Raw genomic sequence first — 19,921 nt, 5'->3', positions numbered from 1 at the left:
ACACCAAAAGGGTTGTACAGACACAATCGCTTGCCTTATGGGGTAGCCAGCGCTCCAGCCATATTTCAACGAACAATGGATCAAGTGCTGCAAGGGTTAGATGGGGTTCAAGTTCAAGTTCAAGTTCTTTAATAGTTGTCATACAGAAGTACAGAATACTTTCATACAAAATGCTTCTTACTGTTACGCTCCAGAGACTGTGCTAGACAAGATAGTATCAAATAACATAATAACATAATATAGCATGAATTTAGAAGAAGAAAATGAGGTCACAGTGTTCGGTATAGACATATGTACAATGTTCTGAGTTACCATATAATATACAATACACAATACTATGCAGTGTACTAATGTACAGTACTATCTAGTGCAAAGCAGAAATGGGATGAGGTACAATTTTAGGTACAATTTACAGTAAGGTGTACGAGTTGTAGTGCAATCCTTCATCCATAAATATAAAGTGTGGGGAGTGGGTGCTACAGTGTGTTTGTTTAAAGTGGGTGTGTGCTATAAAGTGTGTGGAGTGGGTGCTACAGTGTGTTTGTTTAAAGTGAGTGTGTGCGTGTGGATGTGTGTGCTATGTGCGTTTGGTGGTTGTTGTTGTGTAGTGTTCATTCATTGTTCGTTTAGCAGCCTGATGGCCTGGGGATAGAAGCTACTTCTGAGTCTTTCTGTGCTCGCCTTGAGACTCCTGTATCGCTTGCCTGACCGCAGCAGTTCGAAGAGGCAGTTGTTCGGGTGACTGGAGTCTTTAATGATTCTCTTAGCCTTGCCCTTGCAACGCTTGTAGTAAATGTTCTGGAGGGTGGGGAGCCCCCCTCCAATTGTGCGTTCGGCTGAACGTGTCACTCTTTGTAGTCTGCTTCGGTCTTTTGCAGTGCTATTCCCAAACCAGGAGGTGATGTTGCCGGTCAAGATGCTCTCTATTGTACATGAGTAGAAGTTCTTAAGGATCTTCTGGCTGACTTGGAACTTCCTTAGGCGCCTGAGGAAGTAGAGGCGTTGTCGTGCCTTCTTCACCACACTGTTAATGTGTGTGGTCCATGTCAAGTCCTCGGAGTCAGTAGTCTGTTTTCTAGACGACATATTGGTGACAGGCAATGACACAGACAGTCATATGAAAAACCTAGAAAGGGTACTGCAGAGGTTGGACCAATATGGGCTGAGAGTAAACAAGGGAAAGTGTGCTTTCTTTCAGGACAGTGTGTGCTATTTGGGCCATCGCATAGATGCACAGGGGTTACACCCCCTTCAGGAGAAAACGGAGGCCATCGAAAAGGCCCCTGTGCCCAAAAACACCACAGAGTTGAGGGCGTTTCTGTCTTTGTTAACCTACTATGGGAAATTCATGCCTTCTTTATCTACTCAGATAAAACCTATGACAGAACTGCTACAGAAGGGACAGGAATGGGTCTGGTCAAAGCAGCGTCAAGAGGCTTTTGAGAGAACCAAGAAGATGCTGACAGCAGCACCAGTGCTAGCGCATTTTGACCCCCAGTTACCAGTGATAATGGCCTGTGACGCTTCCCCATACGGGATAGGGGCGGTGATATCACACAAGCTACCAGATGGCAGTGAGCAGCCAATAGCATATGCCTCACGGACCCTGTCCAAGGCAGAGGTAAATTATGCGCAAATAGAGAAGGAGGCCCTCAGTATCATTTTTGGAGTAAAAAAGGTCCATGAATATTTGTATGAGAGCAAGGTGTGTAGAAACAAAGACACATCAACCCAGTGTACTTAGTACAGTCGTGCAGACAGACAGTCAGCAACCCCCAGAGGGCGATGACGAGGAGCACCCGAGGGTGACGTCAAGTGCCCCAAGCAGTGGGAGGTATCCCTCAAGGGAACACAAACCCCCAAAATATCTGACAGACTCTGCCAGGAAAGGGAGTGACGAGGAGGACAGTACACCTACCCCCGTTGAGTACTACTACAGGGTAGCCAGTGGGGTAAACCCGACCTTTAAAGAGGCCACATTGTCCGCCGAAGAGGGCAGACATACAGTGGGAGGGAAATGGTTGTATTCAACCAAGTTACCAGAGGGCAGACAGACAGTGGGAGGGAAATGGTTGTATTCAATCCAGGAGGGTATTGAAGGCCACGGCAAATACAAAGTATGGTTTGTAGAAAATTGCTTAAATGCTGAAGGAGGGTACCCCATATTTAAATAATGAAGAAGGGTGACTAATTGCTTAAATGCTGAGGGAGAATAATCCAGGTTTAAATACAGGGGGAGTAGAATCCAGGTTTGAAAGTCTGACTATAGTTACCATGTTTAAAATACTGAAATTAATCTTATGTTTAATCCCATGTTTAAGTACAGAGGTGGGTGATTTACAATGTTTAAATACAAAGGTGATTCAATGTTTGAATACAAAAGAGGATCTATGTTTTAAATACAGAAGTGGAGGATTTGATCATCGCACTAGACAACAATAGAAAGACCTAGGCAGGTTAAACCATTTTATAGGTATGGACTTCGAACAGTCTGCCAATTGTGTAAAAATATCCCAGAAGAGATATGTGGGAAAGATCCTGAGATGTTTTGACTGAAGTAAGACATGTATAGAAAAATGTGGGTAGCTTCCTTTTGTTGGACAACTTGTACTCGCCCTGACCTATGTTTTGTAGTGAGTAAGAGTGTCATAGTATTTTTGTTGACCCCACAGAGAAGCATTGAACTACGTCAAAATATGTTTTTCGTTATCCCAGAGGTGCTGCAGACGGACAGCGGTGTTTCAGAAAAGACAACAAAGGTTTAAGGCTTAAAGCCTACAGTGATACTATCAGCCTGTGAAGCTGAGTATATGTTTCTAGCTATGACAATGCAAAATGTGTTTATCTAGAGCAACTGCTCGAAGTGATGAAGATAAGGTTATGAATATATTGTTCAAAATGCAGTAGGTAATTGAAATGTATTCTCTATACCGAATATGGTGTTTTTGAAGAATGGGCGTTCTGTCAAAACCGTTTAAAATGATGGACATTGTGTATATATGGAGACTGTTGTTTATGAGGACAACCAGGGGACCATTGTGATTGCTAGGAACCCAATGTGTCAATATAGATGTAAACATGTCATTATAGATAATATCATCTCATCAGGTATGTCATCAGATAAGAAAGAATGACACCGGTTTACTGTCCAATGGACAACAGAGTAGTAGACACTATGAGGAAACATGTTTCAAATAAAAAATTGAAGGGATTTGCAAGGGTCATGTTTAATGTGAAGATATTGACTGTCATACCCTGTTGATGTTTTTGGGATTATATTATTTCCTTTGTAAAATGTTTTTCCAAGAAGTCAGCCAGTATGCTAATGCAAACCTAAGTGGGAGGGTTCTGTGTAGGATTGTTAGTAACTGTCTAACTGTATATATGGCTGTTTACACTAGTAACTGTTTACCTGCATATATAACTGTCTCCACCAGTAACTGTCTAGCTGCATATCTGTTCCCATAGAGGGCGCTCTAGGCGGAGCCACCCAGGTACACCACCATGTGGCGAGTATAAAAGTAGATGTCTCCTCCCACTTCTTTCTCTCCCCCATGTCTCTCAGTGAGAGAAGACCTGTGTTACTGCTCTTTCCATGTGAATAAAATAAACCACGCCAGTTCAGGCTCAAGATAGAAACCATGCCTCTTGACCACATTATTGTCGCCCTATAGCCGAATTCTGTTAACACTCTCTCTCTCTCTCTTTCTGTTACACTCTCCCAGTGAAACTCTTAGCTGTCTGGTGAAAATAAGTGGATGGCAATTCTACATGTATCGGAGGAGGCATGTGGTCGTCTACACCCTCCCCAGACCAACAGTAGGGCAGCATGTGGTAGACACCCTCCCCAGACCGACAGTAGGGCAGCATGTGGTAGTCTACAGTACACCCTCCCCAGACCAACAGTAGGGCAGCATGTGGTAGTCACCCTCCCCAGACCGACAGTAGGGCAGCATGTGGTAGTCTACACCCTCCCCAGACCTACAGTAGGGCAGCATGTGGTAGTCTACACCCTCCCCAGACCTACAGTAGGGCAGCATGTGGTAGTCACCCTCCCCAGACCGACAGTAGGGCAGCATGTGGTAGTCTACACCCTCCCCAGACCTACAGTAGGGCAGCATGTGGTAGTCACCCTCCCCAGACCTACAGTAGGGCAGCATGTGGTAGTCACCCTCCCCAGACCTACAGTAGGGCAGCATGTGGTAGTCTACACCCTCCCCTGACCTACAGTAGGGCAGCATGTGGTAGTCTACACCCTCCCCTGACCTACAGTAGGGCAGCACAAAGACCAGTAGGGAATTGGTATAACGACTAAATTGGGGGATGTGAGAAAAGTGTTAATGGTGGAGTCCTGGTGAGTTTCAAGTTTCAAGTTTCAAGTTTCTTTAATAGTTGTCATACAGAAGTACAGAATACTTTCATACAAAATGCTTCTTACTGTTACGCTCCAGAGACTGTGCTAGACAAGATAGTATCAAATAACATAGTATAGCATGTAATTTAGAAGAAGAAAATGAGGTCACAGTGTTCGGTATAGACATATGTACAATGTTCTGAGTTACCATATAATATACAATACTATGCAGTGTACTAATGTACAGTACTATATAGTGCAAAGCAGAAATGGGATGAGGTACAGTTTAGGTACAATTTACAGTAAGGTGTACGAGTTGTAGTGCAATCCTTCATCAATAAATATAAAGTGTGGGGAGTGGGTGCTACAGTGTGTTTGTTTAAAGTGGGTGTGTGCTATAAAGTGTGTGGAGTGGGTGCTACAGTGTGTCTGTTTAAAGTGAGTGTGTGCGTGTGGATGTGTGTGCTATGTGCGTTTGGTGGTTGTTGTTGTGTAGTGTTCATTGTTCATTTAGCAGTCTGATGGCCTGGGGATAGAAGCTTCTTCTGAGTCTTTCTGTGCTCGCCTTGAGACTCCGGTATCGCTTGCCTGACCGCAGCAGTTCAAAGAGGCAGTTGTTCGGGTGACTGGAGTCTTTAATGATTCTCTTAGCCTTGCCCTTGCAACGCTTGTTGTAAATGTTCTGGAGGGTGGGGAGCCCCCCTCCAATTGTGCGTTCGGCTGAACGTGTCACTCTTTGTAGTCTGCTTCGGTCTTGTGCAGTGCTATTCCCAAACCAGGAGGTGATGTTGCCAGTCAAGATGCTCTCTATTGTACATGAGTAGAAGTTCTTAAGGATCTTCTGACTGACTTGGAACTTCCTTAGGCGCCTGAGGAAGTAGAGGCGTTGTCGTGCCTTCTTCACAACACTGTCAATGTGTGTGGTCCATGTCAAGTCCTCGGATATGTAGGCTCCGAGGTACTTAAAGCTGTTGACTCTCTCAACCGGTGCCCCGTCGATGCTGAGGGGGCTGTAGTCCTTGACCCCCGACCTCCTGAAGTCCACAATCATCTCCTTTGTTTTGCTGACGTTCAGAGAGAGGCTGTTTTCCTGGCACCATCCCGCCAGGACCTTGACCTCTTCCAGGTAGGCCCTCTCGTCGTTGGCAGAGATCAGGCCCACCACCACTGTGTCGTCAGCAAATTTGATGATTGTATTGCTACTCCGCTGAGCCACACAGTCGTGTGTGTACAGGGAGTAGAGGAGGGGACTCAGAACACAGCCCTGGGGGGCCCCTATGTTGAGGGTGATGGATGAGGAGGTGCAGTTGCCTGCTCTCACCACCTGGGGTCTGCCAGTCAGGAAGTCCAAGACCCACTGGCAGAGGTCATAGTTCAAGCCCAGGTCCCTGAGCTTGGCTATGAGTATGGAGGGGACTATGGTATTGAATGCCATGTAGACCCATGTAGTCTCAATGTTGTGGGTCTGAATCCAGCTCCTGACCTCTTTGTTGGACGTCATCCCGTCTCTCTTTCTCTTCCATATTTCCTGTCTCGCTCTACTGTATTGTCCAATGAAGCAAAATGCCCTAAAAAGTGAACGGTGAAAAGAAAATACAGTGGACCCACCAAGGCCTTCTAGTGGGCTGCATTCCTCCTCCTGGTGGAACATGTAAAGAACACCCGTATTTCATAACAAGACATGGGTCCCACCAGCACCAGAGACAAAATTTTCATGCAATTGTCGTATATTTATCTAAATAAAACCTGTAAATTAAACAATAGAAATTATGCACATATATGAAATAGCAAAGAACTAGGTTATTTTCTCTTAGAAAAATAGAGACTCACAGCCATGCCAAATCACCTGTTAGGTTAACCATACATTTGAGTCAACAAGAAGGCTGTTAACTGGCCTCAGTCGAAATGGATCAAAATGACCCATATAAGCATTACAGGAAGGATTAAAATCATCTAGCGGTTGATGGAAAAAGCCACAGGAGAACTCAGTCAAAAAGCTAACAGTGCACCCCTTCAGCCTTCCCTTAGCAGCTATAGGAAAAAGCCCAGAGTGCCATAAAAATAAGAACAGATCAAATGGCAAACAGATGACACATCTTCCTCCACAACGAACAGGGATGGTGCGCCCAATAACTAACTTTTAAGTCAAGAAGTGACGGCCTGAAGGCCAACATCCGAGTTCTGTTTACTTTAGCTAAGCAGACCAAACAGGCCATTCTGTGATACCCACTGTTAGGTTGAGTGGGTACTATATTTCCATCTGTATGAGGGTCGCATTCAGGGACACTTGGGTAAATCATTCTAAAAGGAAACTAGTTCATATCCCCTCTGTAAGGTCACCTTGTAACGCTGTTTCGCAAGACCCAAATCACTGAGAGGGGAGACCTTCTAGCCAATAGGAAAGCAGGCTCTCTGGGGTGACGGCACTGGATGGCGCAAGGGCGGGGGGGGGGTTCTCTCTTCTCTATAAAACCTACAGGTTGAATGATGGAGGTGAGACAGAGACACGGAGACACCGAGACGCAGAGAGACACGCAGAGAGAACGGAGAAGCAGAGACGGAGAATCCACCCCACCACAGTTCGAGAATAAGAGACGCCACTAAGAAGCCCTCCGGGAAAAGCTGATTAGAGATAGAAAATAATTGATGCTGTGAACCAGATAATTTAAGCTGTTGGATATTCCAATAAAACAACGGTAAACAGAACCGTTTTCACCCGCAGCGCTGTCTCCGCCTCCACGTGATTTCCAACGGACCATATTTGAATGAACTGTTACTTTAACGGAAAATACAACGAGCAGAGTAAGCTATTCCACTATACATTAGAGAACGAGCATATAGCTATAACATAGAATCATTGAGAAGATACATTAATCTGGCGCCGTGACTGCCGGTCTGTACATCCGAACGGAACCCAGGACAAAGACACAACAGAACTTCAAAAAACTCTCAGAGCAGAGCAACGACGCCTGACTACACCACCCTCGAGCGACAACAACCAGCAGAGGTCAAACGGTGAGTTGAAGATGTGTCTGTATTGTCTGGGTTTGTTTGGGCAGATTTCGAACAGGGGTAGGGAATGGTTGCATTGGCGCGATCGAGTTAAACGATTGAGCGCACAGCCGTATCGGCACTAATGAAATGAAGGGGATTGGCGCGATCGAGTTAAACGATTGAGCGCACAGCCGTATCGGCACGAATGAAATGAAGGGGATTGGCGCGATCGGGTTGGACAATAATATAGTTCAGGTCGCGCACTGCTGAGGGGCGGGAGGATTGCGCCAGGTTAGGCGACAGAGACTCTTGTTTAGAATCGTAGGTTCAAATGCAATGACAATAACTAGAGACGTCTGGTTTGTACGTTGCTAAAGACAAATCGACGTCGTACGAATCCGTTTAATTCTTACGGAACAAGAGATCTGGAGCGCGTAAGGTAGTCCTCTTAAACCTCGGAAAAATTAGCACTTGTGCACTGGGGGGTTATAAAGATCTGCGCTTATGTTCGAACAAAAAAACTGCACTTAGAAGCGATGAGGCATTATATAAGGACTTTGGTATGTAACAATGTATATATGTTGTTTAGATGAAATAGGATGACACATGCATGGTATCATAGCTATGATCAAACGTACGTCATCATAACGCTAAACGTCGCGGATTACTATACTGTTGCAGAATACGGAATAAAGCCGTTTTATACCCGGGAAGCTACTGCTATACAAAGCAGGGCTAATACATGCTAAGCTACGTTGCAAGCTAACGGGGAATGCTTGGGGCTAATAATGTTTAGTACGACTGATGTGTTGAGATGACGGAACTTATAGCTTCATCCATGGTGGCTGAAAGGCTACCAAATGATGCTGCATGTTGTACAAGGTTAACCAGTGCTAAGAATGATTATGTTGCTGAATGGAAGTATGAGTGTAACTGTGTGGATGAGAGAGGATGTGTGTGAATGAGTCTGCTAGAGGTTATGGAGTGGATGCCGGTATTTTTTGTATCATTATGATAACTCTAGGGACGGGTACGGCCGCGGGGACACCATAGCACTGTCCGCGAGAACGTCGTACATACCGTATGGACGTTGCGTTGCGATATCGAATGAATTGAGTGAATGGCGAGTGAGATGGAACCAAAAGGATGTGTCACGTTATTTGAATTTTTTTTTAAATCAGTGGTAATGAGGTCGTGGTTTAATGTGGTAAAGATCAAAGAAAGCAGGGTTCTTCTTCTGCTTCGAGGAATAAATGGCAGATCGCGGCCACCACTGATGACGTCACTAGGAGCATCTGCTTGGTGGGGGCCTAGAGGGGGTGCGTTAGATTTGAAATACGGGGCTGGATCGGGAGCGTTAGATTTAAAATACGGAGCCGGCCAGGGCTGATACTGTAGGATTTATAAACGAATGCTTAATAAAGTTAAAATTATGTTATAAAATATGACTGGGTTGTGCAAAACGTCGCGATGTGTTGTGCCGCTCAAATCAACAGGATAATGGGCCGTGTAGGAAACGCTATTGTAAGGGGCTAGGCTAAGCTAACTAGCCGTGCTAGGCTGATCGAGCGATAGCAACATTGAGCTAAGCTAATGGGGCTAACAGTATTAAGCTAATCGTGTTAGCAGTGGACAGCTAACTATGCTGAAAATGCTAAGCTAACTATGCTAACATGCTAAAGCTACCTGTGCTAACAATGTTGCATGCTGGGAGTCTCGGGGAATATCGCGTGATGCTGTTTTGGCTGACAGCGAGACCTCGTGAGTGTAAACGTGACGTAAGCCTGTGGCGACGTCTCGCGGGAAGCCATCCTTAATGGCGGACTACGATTCGGTACAGGGAATTCTGGGAATTGGGGTTCATGTTGTGTGAGCACGTCGGCTGACGTCATGGGAAAAGTGGCTGCGTGATGACGAGTACTGTGGGGCAATGAGGTTGATGTGCGAATAGAGACAGCAGGGGGCGGTGTTGTCTTTGAAATGGATACACCTCTGCTGTTGCTTGGCCCTCTCTCCCTAGGTTGCCCCCCTCCCTTCCTCCATCCCTCCCTCCCTCCCTCTCTCTCTCTCTCTCTCTCTCTCTCTCTCTCTCTCTCCTCTCTCTCTCTCACTCCCTCCCTCCCTCCTTCTCCTCTCCTCTCTCTCTCTCCCTCCCTCACCTCCTTTTCTTCCTCCATCCCTCCCTCCCTTTTCCACTCCCTCCCTCCTTTTTTCCCCTTTTATGGCTAAAATGGTACAGTATATGAGAGGATACTAGAAGTTTCATCAGGGCCCCCCCCTCCCCACTGTAGCCTTCCCTATAGGGTGTGCCCCCTCCTGCACTATTATAATGGGTGCCATCCTGCACTATTATAATGGGTGCCATCCTGCACTATTATAATGGGTGCCATCCTGCATTATCATAGTGTGTGCCCCCTTCCCCTCCCCCCTTCCATCCATCCTGCACTATCATAGTGGGTCCATTCCATCCTTCCATTTATTATATGGTGTGAGCTCCCTATGGTACAGCTCCTTCCCTGGAATGCTTCCTTTCTCCCTTCATAGTTTCTATGGTGTGTGCCCCCCCCCCCCCGCCCCACTGTAGAGATGAGATATCATCTCCCTCTATACCATAGTGTGTGCCCCCCCATGCAGATATAGTACTCTTTTCCCTCCCTCCCTCCCTCCCTCACTCCCTCCCTCCCTCCCTCCCTCCCTCCCTCCCTCCCTCCCTCCCTCCCTCCCACTCCCTCCCTCCCTCCCTCCCTCCCTCCCTCCCTCTCCTCTCTCTCCCTCCCTCCCTCCCTCCCTCCCTGCCACCCTCTCTCCCTCCCTCTCTCCCTCCCTCCCTCTCTCCCGTTCCTGTGTGCGTATGAGTCACGTGTCTGTTCTAATGTTTGCAAACAATGCACCTTTAGATGTAGTTGTGATGCGCTCTGCTCACGAGGACAAGTTTGTAACATGAGACGCACAGGAGGTCTTGTTTCGCATTTAATTTAACCAGATGTGTGGAGGCTTATTTCCTGATACGGGTTCGAAGATAACTTCACAGTTATTGGCGATTTGTTTCCTTATATCGCTTCTTCCAGGGTTCCAACTTGTGTTGGCAGACAACCCTGCTCAAATACGGAGCGTCAGCGCTCTCGCTGGGCTAGAAGGGTGCACTCAGTAGAGCACAGATGACCGCCAGGACGGCAGCCACACATGATAGTGATAATAATGGATTGGATTTGTGATGCGCTTTTTGTTCGATGGGATCCCAGAGTGCTACGCTACAGGTTTGAAACAGTTATAGGGAAGAAATAGAACATGGTTAATTAGAAACATAGAGAAAACGGAGGATTTAGAAAAACGAGGGCGATGAAGTTAAAATGGGAGGCTGACAGTCGAAGGCCTTTTTGAACAGGTGGGGTTTCGGCCTGCCTTCTCCCTCCCCCGTCCCCCCCTCCTCCCTTCGTCTTGCCGTCTCTCTTTTTCTTTCCCTCTCTCCCCCTCTCCCTCCCTCCCTCCCTCTCTCCCTGCATCCCTCCCTCCCCCATTCCCTTCTCCCTCCCTCCGTCCCTTGGGGTATAGTGGTGGCTTTTAGGAACTCCATGCAAAGACCATTAGTTGTATTAAGCTGTGGGTTAACTGGACCAGGCTGTACGGTGAAGTCTGCTGGTTGATTCTGGGAATAGAAAGAAAATAAATAAATCTCCCTTCATAGCATCCCCCCCTCCTTCCCTCTCTGTGCCCCCCCCCCTCCCGTCATAGCTCCCCCCCTCCCTTCATCTGTCTGTGCCCCCCCTCCCTTCATCTGTCCTCCCTCTCTCCCTCCCTGTCTTCCTCCCGCTCTCTCTCCCTCCCTCCCTCCCGGTATCTCCCCTTCCCTCTGTCTATCCCTCTCTCCCAGATGGACTCTGTTGATTGATTGGTTGATTGAAAACTTTATCAGAATGGGTGCAATACAGTACGGCTCAATGCACACGATTGTTAAGGGGATGCAGACCAGGGAAAGACTTTCTTCTTGTTTACATCAGGGTCCCCCATTTTCGGTTCATCAGGACATACATGACATGCAGTTAGTTAGAGTATTCGAGTTAGGTTGCCCTTATGGTGGGCTTGAGGCAGTGGTTGTATTTAAAATAGTGTTTACTTTACGGAAGGATAGGGTAATATTCATGGTCGTTTGGGAACTCCTCTTCCGTATGTATGTCTCTCCCCCCCTGTGTCTCTCCTTCTCTCCCTCCCTTCATTTCTCCACGTGCGCCCCCCCTCGATGCCTTGCCTTCAAATGGATTGTGGGTACGTTACGGACCGTTTCTAGTTGGGGTCCCTCCAACCCCCAGACTGGCCCTCTTGAGTGTGGCGTGTGTGTTTGGGCTGGGGGCAAGGAGTTGGAGCATTTGTTATAAGGGAGATGGGTTTTACATTAGGTTGGTTTTGGTTAGAGACGGTTGTGGCGTGTTTTTTGTTTTTCATTTTAGGGAAGGTGCCAGTCCCCTGGTTTCCCCCTTCGGTTGGGGTCCTTGGAGGCAGGGTTGGCTTTGCGTCTTGTTGTGTGTTATTGGTTGGGTGGTTGTTTTGAACTACGTAGCTGTTATGTATGTGAAATAGGTGCCGGTACAGGTGATGGTTGGACGAGTTGTGATATTCCTTGGAAGGGGGCTTGGGGTGTTTTCGTTCAGGTTCGAAACTGAGGGAAGATGCTTTGGGCTGTGGAATGACGGGTCCCTGTGGATTCAGGGATCATGGGAAATGTTGCGGTGGGTATAGTACTGGGGTTCATGAATTTAATAACGTGGACAACTGGGCTATGTAACGGTCAGGGGTTTAGTGACCTAAGTTGCTAAAGATGAATTTTTTCCCGTGATAGTGGTTGGAAGCAGTGACGCCACCAAAAGGTTTTTTTTGGTGGTGTGAGGGGGTATGTGTGGAAAAATAATGTAGAATGGTGTTGTATGAAGAATGTGATGAAGGCGTGAGATGTAAATGTGGTGAGAAATGTAGGAGGAAGTATAGTTTTTGATTTTCATAGTAGAAAGCAAGTAGGGAAGTTAATATTACATTTATACATAGTTAATACGCGGAGCAGTCATTTAAAGTATAAATTATGACAATTTCAACAAAGCAAAAAGAAATTGGAACAGATGGCTAACCAAGTTTACCATTTGTTAGAATTGATAGGTTGTGTGGAACTTAATGATTATGTTCCCCAGAGAACCAAAGGTGAAAGGAACACACAAAGGATTGGAACCTCCAGTTTCCGGTTGGACAAACGGACAAAAACAAGTAAAGCCGTATCGTTATATTCAAGTAGATCACACCGAATCTCTCTAGAAGAATTAGTATAGGAATGCCCGACATTTCCAATGCATAAATATTGAGGAAATGACAAGGGAAATGCCACTGTATTAAGTGTTATGTTTTTGCTTTCTTTTTGCACAGGCTCGGCGAGGACTGGGGCTCTGACGATTTCAATACCAATTGGGGAAATGGCTATATGAGCCTTGGTATAGTATGAATGATAAGAAAATTGTCAATCCCTGTCTGCACCGGTATAAATCTGATAGTGTGGGTGAATTTTAACTCAAGTAGCGAAAAATAGGTTTGGACACAGAGAAACTTGTTCTTCCAAACGGTGATTGCAGGTGTGTTTGGAAGTGGTGAGAATGTCGGGTACATAGGAAGTTCACCTTAGTGGAACATTGATAGGAACAACTGAAGGTTTAGAAGCAATAACAATAGCAAAAGTAGACAATCTGTCTATGTCAAAGACTGGAAATATCACAATAGAAGTGAAGAAGCCATGGCCAAAGAGATTCAGGCCTTTACAAAACCTTGTATTTAAGTATAAAAAAGGAGGCTGTTATAGATTGAGAAACAAAAATAAAAAACAGAAAAAGAGAGCACGAAGAGCGATGAAAAGAAGTAATGCCGACAATAGCAATAGGCTGACAACCTTTGCAGACACTCCCGTAGAAAGATTGATATCTGAAGTTAATCTGATTGAGTGGGATGTGATGGAATTTCCTCAGGTGACCAGTATAACAGAGGGACTGGAAATAATGACTTTGATTCCAATACAGGAGGTCTTACAGGAGAGAGAACCAGAGACAACGGTTTTACTCCAACCAGAACCGAGCCACACTGGGGTGTCCATTGCAGGCGACTGCAGTTTAACCAAGGGACAGAGAAAGAGACTGAGAAGAGCGGCGTTGTTACAGCAGTCCCACGAAGTCTATTCTGGCCGTACGGCTGGTACAGAGACCGACAGCAGGTATGGAACTATACATGAACAGTTTCTACAGCCCACCCGTTTCCCATGTCCAGTCGTCCCTCGAGACCAAAGCCGGGATGAGAGGCGTGGGCCGGTGACGAGGAGCCAGACAGCGGGGGCCAGGGTGGAGGTAGAGAGGATGACGTACCTCTCTCCAGAAAGACAGAGAGCATTCACGGAAGCGTCCGAAAGACATGAGACAGTCCGTAGAAAACTGGTGGAGAAGCAGCTGGCGGTTGACCAAGTCACACGCGAGAGGGAGGTGCTAGAACAAGAGCTGGCGAAACAGACTGTGATCATGAGTGATGTAATTTTGGAAATCATGTTTCGTACTGCAGAACAAGGACTCAGTGAACAAGAGAAGTCATTTGCCCTGTTACCTGAACAGGGAGCGGAGCAGCGAGGGAATGATGACAGCCGCAGGGGGGGTGAGTTTCCAGGCCCCTCCCAACAACAAAAGGCCCAAGGTGCGGCGGCTGGGAAGAACAGGTATGTCCCTCTCTCATCCAGACAACAGAACTGGCAGCCCCAAGGAGGAAATGGACGACAAAGAGGGGGACCGCTTGGATGGCTGGCATCGACTGAGTGCTGGCAATGTGGAGAAATCGGCCATCTCGCTCGATCATGTGGCAAAGGGTGGCGGGCTCAGCAAGAGTCCAATAGACAGCAAGAGTCCATCAGAACACAGAGTTGCTGGACATGTGGAATGTTGGGACATTTTCAGAAGGGGTGTAAAGAGGGTGTGTCTGCAAAGGCCATAGGTTGAATAAGAACGAGGCAGGAATGCACAAGCGAAGCTAATAGTGCTCGGGAAAATAGAGTTATTAATAAGTTAAAATGGGAAAAAGGACTGATTGGAATAAAAATAGAATAAAAAATATATAGAAGCGTTGGTACATTAGATTATGAGTGGAAGCGACTAAGATGGATGTGCAACTAACAGGAAGAGATGAAATGACTGACAGATGCATGAGCCAATCGTACTAACAGTTAATTAATAGACCAATCATGGGTTTTCCTTTTTGCTACAGTGTGTCTGATCAACTCTTGCTGTGGCAGTGAGGAAAACGTAAGGGAGAATGGTATGGTGGACGATTTTTGGTATCTCCCACCTGTGCAGCCTGGCCCGGCTGCACAGATTGGAGAGAGAGAGAAAAATGGTCACCGCAATGGCTCTTGTGGTCATGTGAACTCTGACCCAGACGGTGTCAGAGAAGGGTTAAACAGTTGATATTAGACATAATATTAAACAGAGTTAATAACAAAGGACTATTTTAGTAGTGATTATACATACTTGATCCAAGGGTGGTCAAGGAGACTTTAAAAAAAAAAAAAAAAATTATTTAATTTCTTTACTTCATTTCTTTTTAAATTTAAATTTTTATTTCTTAGTGATTATGCGGGGGTATTTATGCCTCTAGCTGATAGTTTAGTTCTGTTGATGGGTGTGTTGCATGAAGGCACTCACGAATTTTTGTTTATGTTTGTTTGCAATTTTCTTTGTTTTTGTTTGACACTCTATTTTTTTTAGGAACTGACTGGCTGGGAGGGATCTCTCGCCGGTCAGGGATAGCAGGTGGTGGTGACACAGCGGGACTGGTAGGAATGTCTAATATAATGGGCTGGAAACTAAGGGTGGACGGGAGCTGGTTCATGATTTGGTTTTCCGCTCATTGAGAGTCCAGGAGTAGTATCTGGGGAGTTGTGTCACGTTTTTTGGGTTTGGTAAGTGTTGGGCGAACGTGTTTCTCTGTTTGTAGGTAAGCTCTGTAGATTTTGGTCGCCATTGGCCAAATAGTTTGCAAATAGGGTGCAGACGTGTGAAATTGATAATTGGCTTATGGGAGACTCTGCACCGGCTTGTTGAAGGCTGGCAGAGTGTGTGGGATGTGTGTTTAAAGGGACTGTGGTTTGTTACCATGCGCATAGGTTCTGTTGGTGGTTGGCCTCGTCTAGAGCTGGCTGTCCGGACCGAGGAGGCTGTCTGGAAACAAGGTATTGATAGTGTAATAAATGGTTATTCCACTTTCAAGGGTGGAGTGGTGATTGTGTTGAACTTGAGATATTTGATCTAGTAAGATAGTACAGCACAAAAATGAATGAGACAAAGGTGATTTGATTGAATATTAACAATTGAAGCTGTGGAATATATAGATAACGAATTTGGAAAAAGAGTGTTGTCAAATACAGAACAGTAAAAATGTATCTGTGCGAAAATGAGACCTTCCAATCCATTGTGTGTTTGCAAATAACAATCCAAAATGCAAAAAAGGACAGAGGGAAAATCGTTTCCTTCTGTGGAAAATCGGAGCAGTACCAAAAACTGCATACAACAAAGAAGAGGCTGTGGTTAGCACAAAATACAACAAGAAGAAAACAGTCAAAACGAGGTAGCCGTAAAGACCTCAGGAGGTTTAAACAGGGATAACTGACAGGGATGAAAGCGAAGAATAATTGAGGCCTCAGTGGTATTTTCAAGGAGAAGAGATGATTTATGTTTGCTTGTTTGAATCTCCCTCGATGTTTAGAGTGTTAATCTTTTGGGTAGGATGTATTAATCTTTTCTTGCAGAGTCAATTACACAAAACAGACACATTGAAGCTAAGTAAACATGGATAAAATAGTCTAAACAAAAAAGCTGTTATTGAAAGAGTGTTTCCTTGTAAAAACAGGAACAGCTTTCTTAGTCTAGAGTCATAGTAATAACTGATATTGTGTGTGACTGGGGAAGAAGCCAACGGAAAGAGTGAATGATGATTTTGTAACTGTACAGACGGAAATGGGTTTGGTAGTTCGATTTGTGTACATTTTGGATTTTTTGAATTTTTTGAAAATATTAGCAAAAATGATAATTATGGTTTAACATGTTTAATTTAGAACATATTGGTGCTATATAGTGGGTTATGAAACCCACTAAGGGTGGATTGTCGTATATTTATCTAAATAAAACCTGTAAATTAAACAATAGAAATTATGCACATATATGAAATAGCAAAGAACTAGGTTATTTTCTCTTAGAAAAATAGAGACTCACAGCCATGCCAAATCACCTGTTAGGTTAACCATACATTTGAGTCAACAAGAAGGCTGTTAACTGGCCTCAGTCGAAATGGATCAAAATGACCCATATAAGCATTACAGGAAGGATTAAAATCATCTAGCGGTTGATGGAAAAAGCCACAGGAGAACTCAGTCAAAAAGCTAACAGTGCACCCCTTCAGCCTTCACTTAGCAGCTATAGGAAAAAGCCCAGAGTGCCATAAAAATAAGAACAGATCAAATGGCAAACAGATGACACATCTTCCTCCACAACGAACAGGGATGGTGCGCCCAATAACTAACTTTTAAGTCAAGAAGTGACGGCCTGAAGGCCAACATCCGAGTTCTGTTTACTTTAGCTAAGCAGACCAAACAGGCCATTCTGTGATACCCACTGTTAGGTTGAGTGGGTACTATATTTCCATCTGTATGAGGGTCGCATTCAGGGACACTTGGGTAAATCATTCTAAAAGGAAACTAGTTCATATCCCCTCTGTAAGGTCACCTTGTAACGCTGTTTCGCAAGACCCAAATCACTGAGAGGGGAGACCTTCTAGCCAATAGGAAAGCAGGCTCTCTGGGGTGACGGCACTGGATGGCGCAAGGGCGGGGGGGGGGTCTCTCTTCTCTATAAAACCTACAGGTTGAATGATGGAGGTGAGACAGAGACACGGAGACACCGAGACGCAGAGAGACACGCAGAGAGAACGGAGAAGCAGAGACGGAGAATCCACCCCACCACAGTTCGAGAATAAGAGACGCCACTAAGAAGCCCTCCGGGAAAAGCTGATTAGAGATAGAAAATAATTGATGCTGTGAACCAGATAATTTAAGCTGTTGGATATTCCAATAAAACAACGGTCAGAACCGTTTTCACCCGCAGCGCTGTCTCCGCCTCCACGTGATTTCCAACGGACCATATTTGAATGAACTGTTACTTTAACGGAAAATACAACGAGCAGAGTAAGCTATTCCACTATACATTAGAGAACGAGCATATAGCTATAACATAGAATCATTGAGAAGATACATTACAAGCCTCAGGCTGTAAAAGTGTAGAAATGTGTGAAAATCAATTTTGAAGCTTTATATTAAAGTAGTAATCCACATCCACAAGATCCAAATTTTAGTTTGTGTTGTGTTAATTACAGCTCAATTAAATATGGTTGGTAGCAGTCCCTATAAGCCCCTATTATTTTCATCTACATCATTTCATGGAGCTGTAATTAACACAACGCAAGGATTCAATGTCCCTGATGACATCACTGGTGGCTATATTCAAACTTATTTACTCTCAATAACTGTCAAACTAAATGAATGTGTGCAAAACTGTTTTTGGATGTGTGTGAGATTATGTGTAGAATAAATCGCTGTCGTTTTTTGGTGATTGTGTTTGTATTTTATTTCCAATAATTTTTGGATTTTGTGTGTGAGCTTACTTTTTTTCTTTTTTTTAAGTCCACACAAGTGTGTTTTTGGTTGATCTGTAAACAAAGACAGAACATAAACTATTCATCATCAACATTCAAAGAAGCCTTGCGTTTCCCCCGACTTTGGAACACCCTCCCTCAGGCCATCAGAGACTCTCCCTCACTCTCCACCTTTAAATCCCAACTCAAAACCTACCTGTTCACCCAAGCATACAACCTTCCCTATCCATATTGTCACAAGGAAAGACGAAATTACCTACCTGGGTTCCATCCTAGAGGCAAATCTTTCCTGTGACAAAATGGCATCCAATGTAATAAAAAAAGTCAACCAACAAACTAGATTCTTGTACCGGATCTCCTCTCTGGTAAACAAGAATACCCTGAAGACTCTGGCAGGAGCACTCATTCAAGGGTACTACGACTATGCTTGCACCTCATGGTACCAAAGCACCTCAAAGGCGCTAAAAACAAGATTACAAACATCACAAAACAAACTGGTCAGACTACTACTTGACCTTACCCCCAGAACCCGTCACCCCTGCCCACTTTGACAACCTAGGATGGCTTAGAGTAGACGACAGAGTACAGCAACTTGCAATGGGCCTGGTCTACAAGTTACACTATACGACTAAGGTACCCATGTACATGTCAAAATACTTCCCAAAGGTCAGTGAATACCACAACCACTACACCAGAGGAAGCTCAACAAATCATGTTAAACCCAGATTCGGCTCAAACAAGGGACTAAACACGTTTCGCAATTATGCCACATCAATGTGGAACGCCCTACCCAAAGCTGTAAAGGAATGTGGATCCCTACCCACATTCAAAACCGCTCTTAAAGAGCACCTACCACCACCTCCTAATAGACAGTCTCCTCCCCACCGCATGTATATATTCTCTCCCCGCCGTATGTATATTTCTCTCCCACCCACCCACCCCCTCCTAATGTACAGTCTCCACCCCACCGTATGTATATTTCTCTCCCACCCACCCACCCCCTCCTAATGTACAGTCCCCTCCCCATCATATGTATATACTCTGTCAGGATCTAGGGGTAACAGTACTGTATATTTGAATACCGTTTATGTCACAAATGTATCAGTACTAAATACCTGTATCTGTCCCTATGCCATAAATGTCATGTATGTTGTGTATGTCATAAATGTCGATATGAATTGAAAATGGGGGACCCTGATGGAAACAAGACAAACGTCTTTCTCTGGTCTGCATCCCCTTAACAATTGTGTGTATTGAGCCGTACTGTATTGTACCCATTCTTCAATCTTAAATAAAGTTTTCATTCATTCATTCATTCATTCATAACCACCCTCCTCAAACCTACCACCTCCCTTTCCCCTTCCCTACTTTCTCTCCGTCTCCTGTCCCAATAATAATTATTATTGGTTCACGGTGCCTCAAAATAATTTAGTTCTGATTTATTATGACATATTAATACAATACAATACAATAATGGATTAGTGTATAGTAAATATGTTTAGTACACTAATTACAGTTTATGCAAATGTATTTTATTAGCATAAATTGCAAATATTCATCTTCATTTCAAGATGGGTGCATACAGGCTTAGTGAGGGATTTCATGACCCTTTTGTTCATGTTATTAGCCTAAAACCTGATTCTGAAATTGAAAAAATAAATGTAATTCTAAAGTGTTCCTGGATATTATGGTAGGTCAACACTAACAACAACAACAACAACATGCTATCATCTCTCTCTCTCTCTCTCTCTCTCTCTCTCTCTCTCTCTCTCTTCGAGATGATAAGGACATATTTGGTAAAACACTGCCACCTGCTGGTTAAAGTTTCGGCCAGCTGACACTCTCGTGAGATCTTTCGACTTGGAC

General features: G+C 44.8%; 1 protein-coding gene across 1 annotated transcript in view; it reads right to left on the bottom strand.

Annotated features, from left to right (window-relative positions):
- dok1b (docking protein 1b) overlaps nucleotides 1-19,921 on the bottom strand; it is a 168,201-nt gene that overhangs the window by 125,264 nt on the left and 23,016 nt on the right. The window lies entirely within an intron of this gene.

The sequence above is a fragment of the Notolepis coatsorum genome (assembly GCF_963971535.1).
Source record: "Notolepis coatsorum genome assembly, chromosome: 1".
Classification (NCBI taxonomy): domain Eukaryota; kingdom Metazoa; phylum Chordata; class Actinopteri; order Aulopiformes; family Paralepididae; genus Notolepis; species Notolepis coatsorum.
The sequence above is the reverse complement of the archived record's forward strand: the minus strand, read 5'-3'. Positions and strand labels throughout refer to the sequence as shown.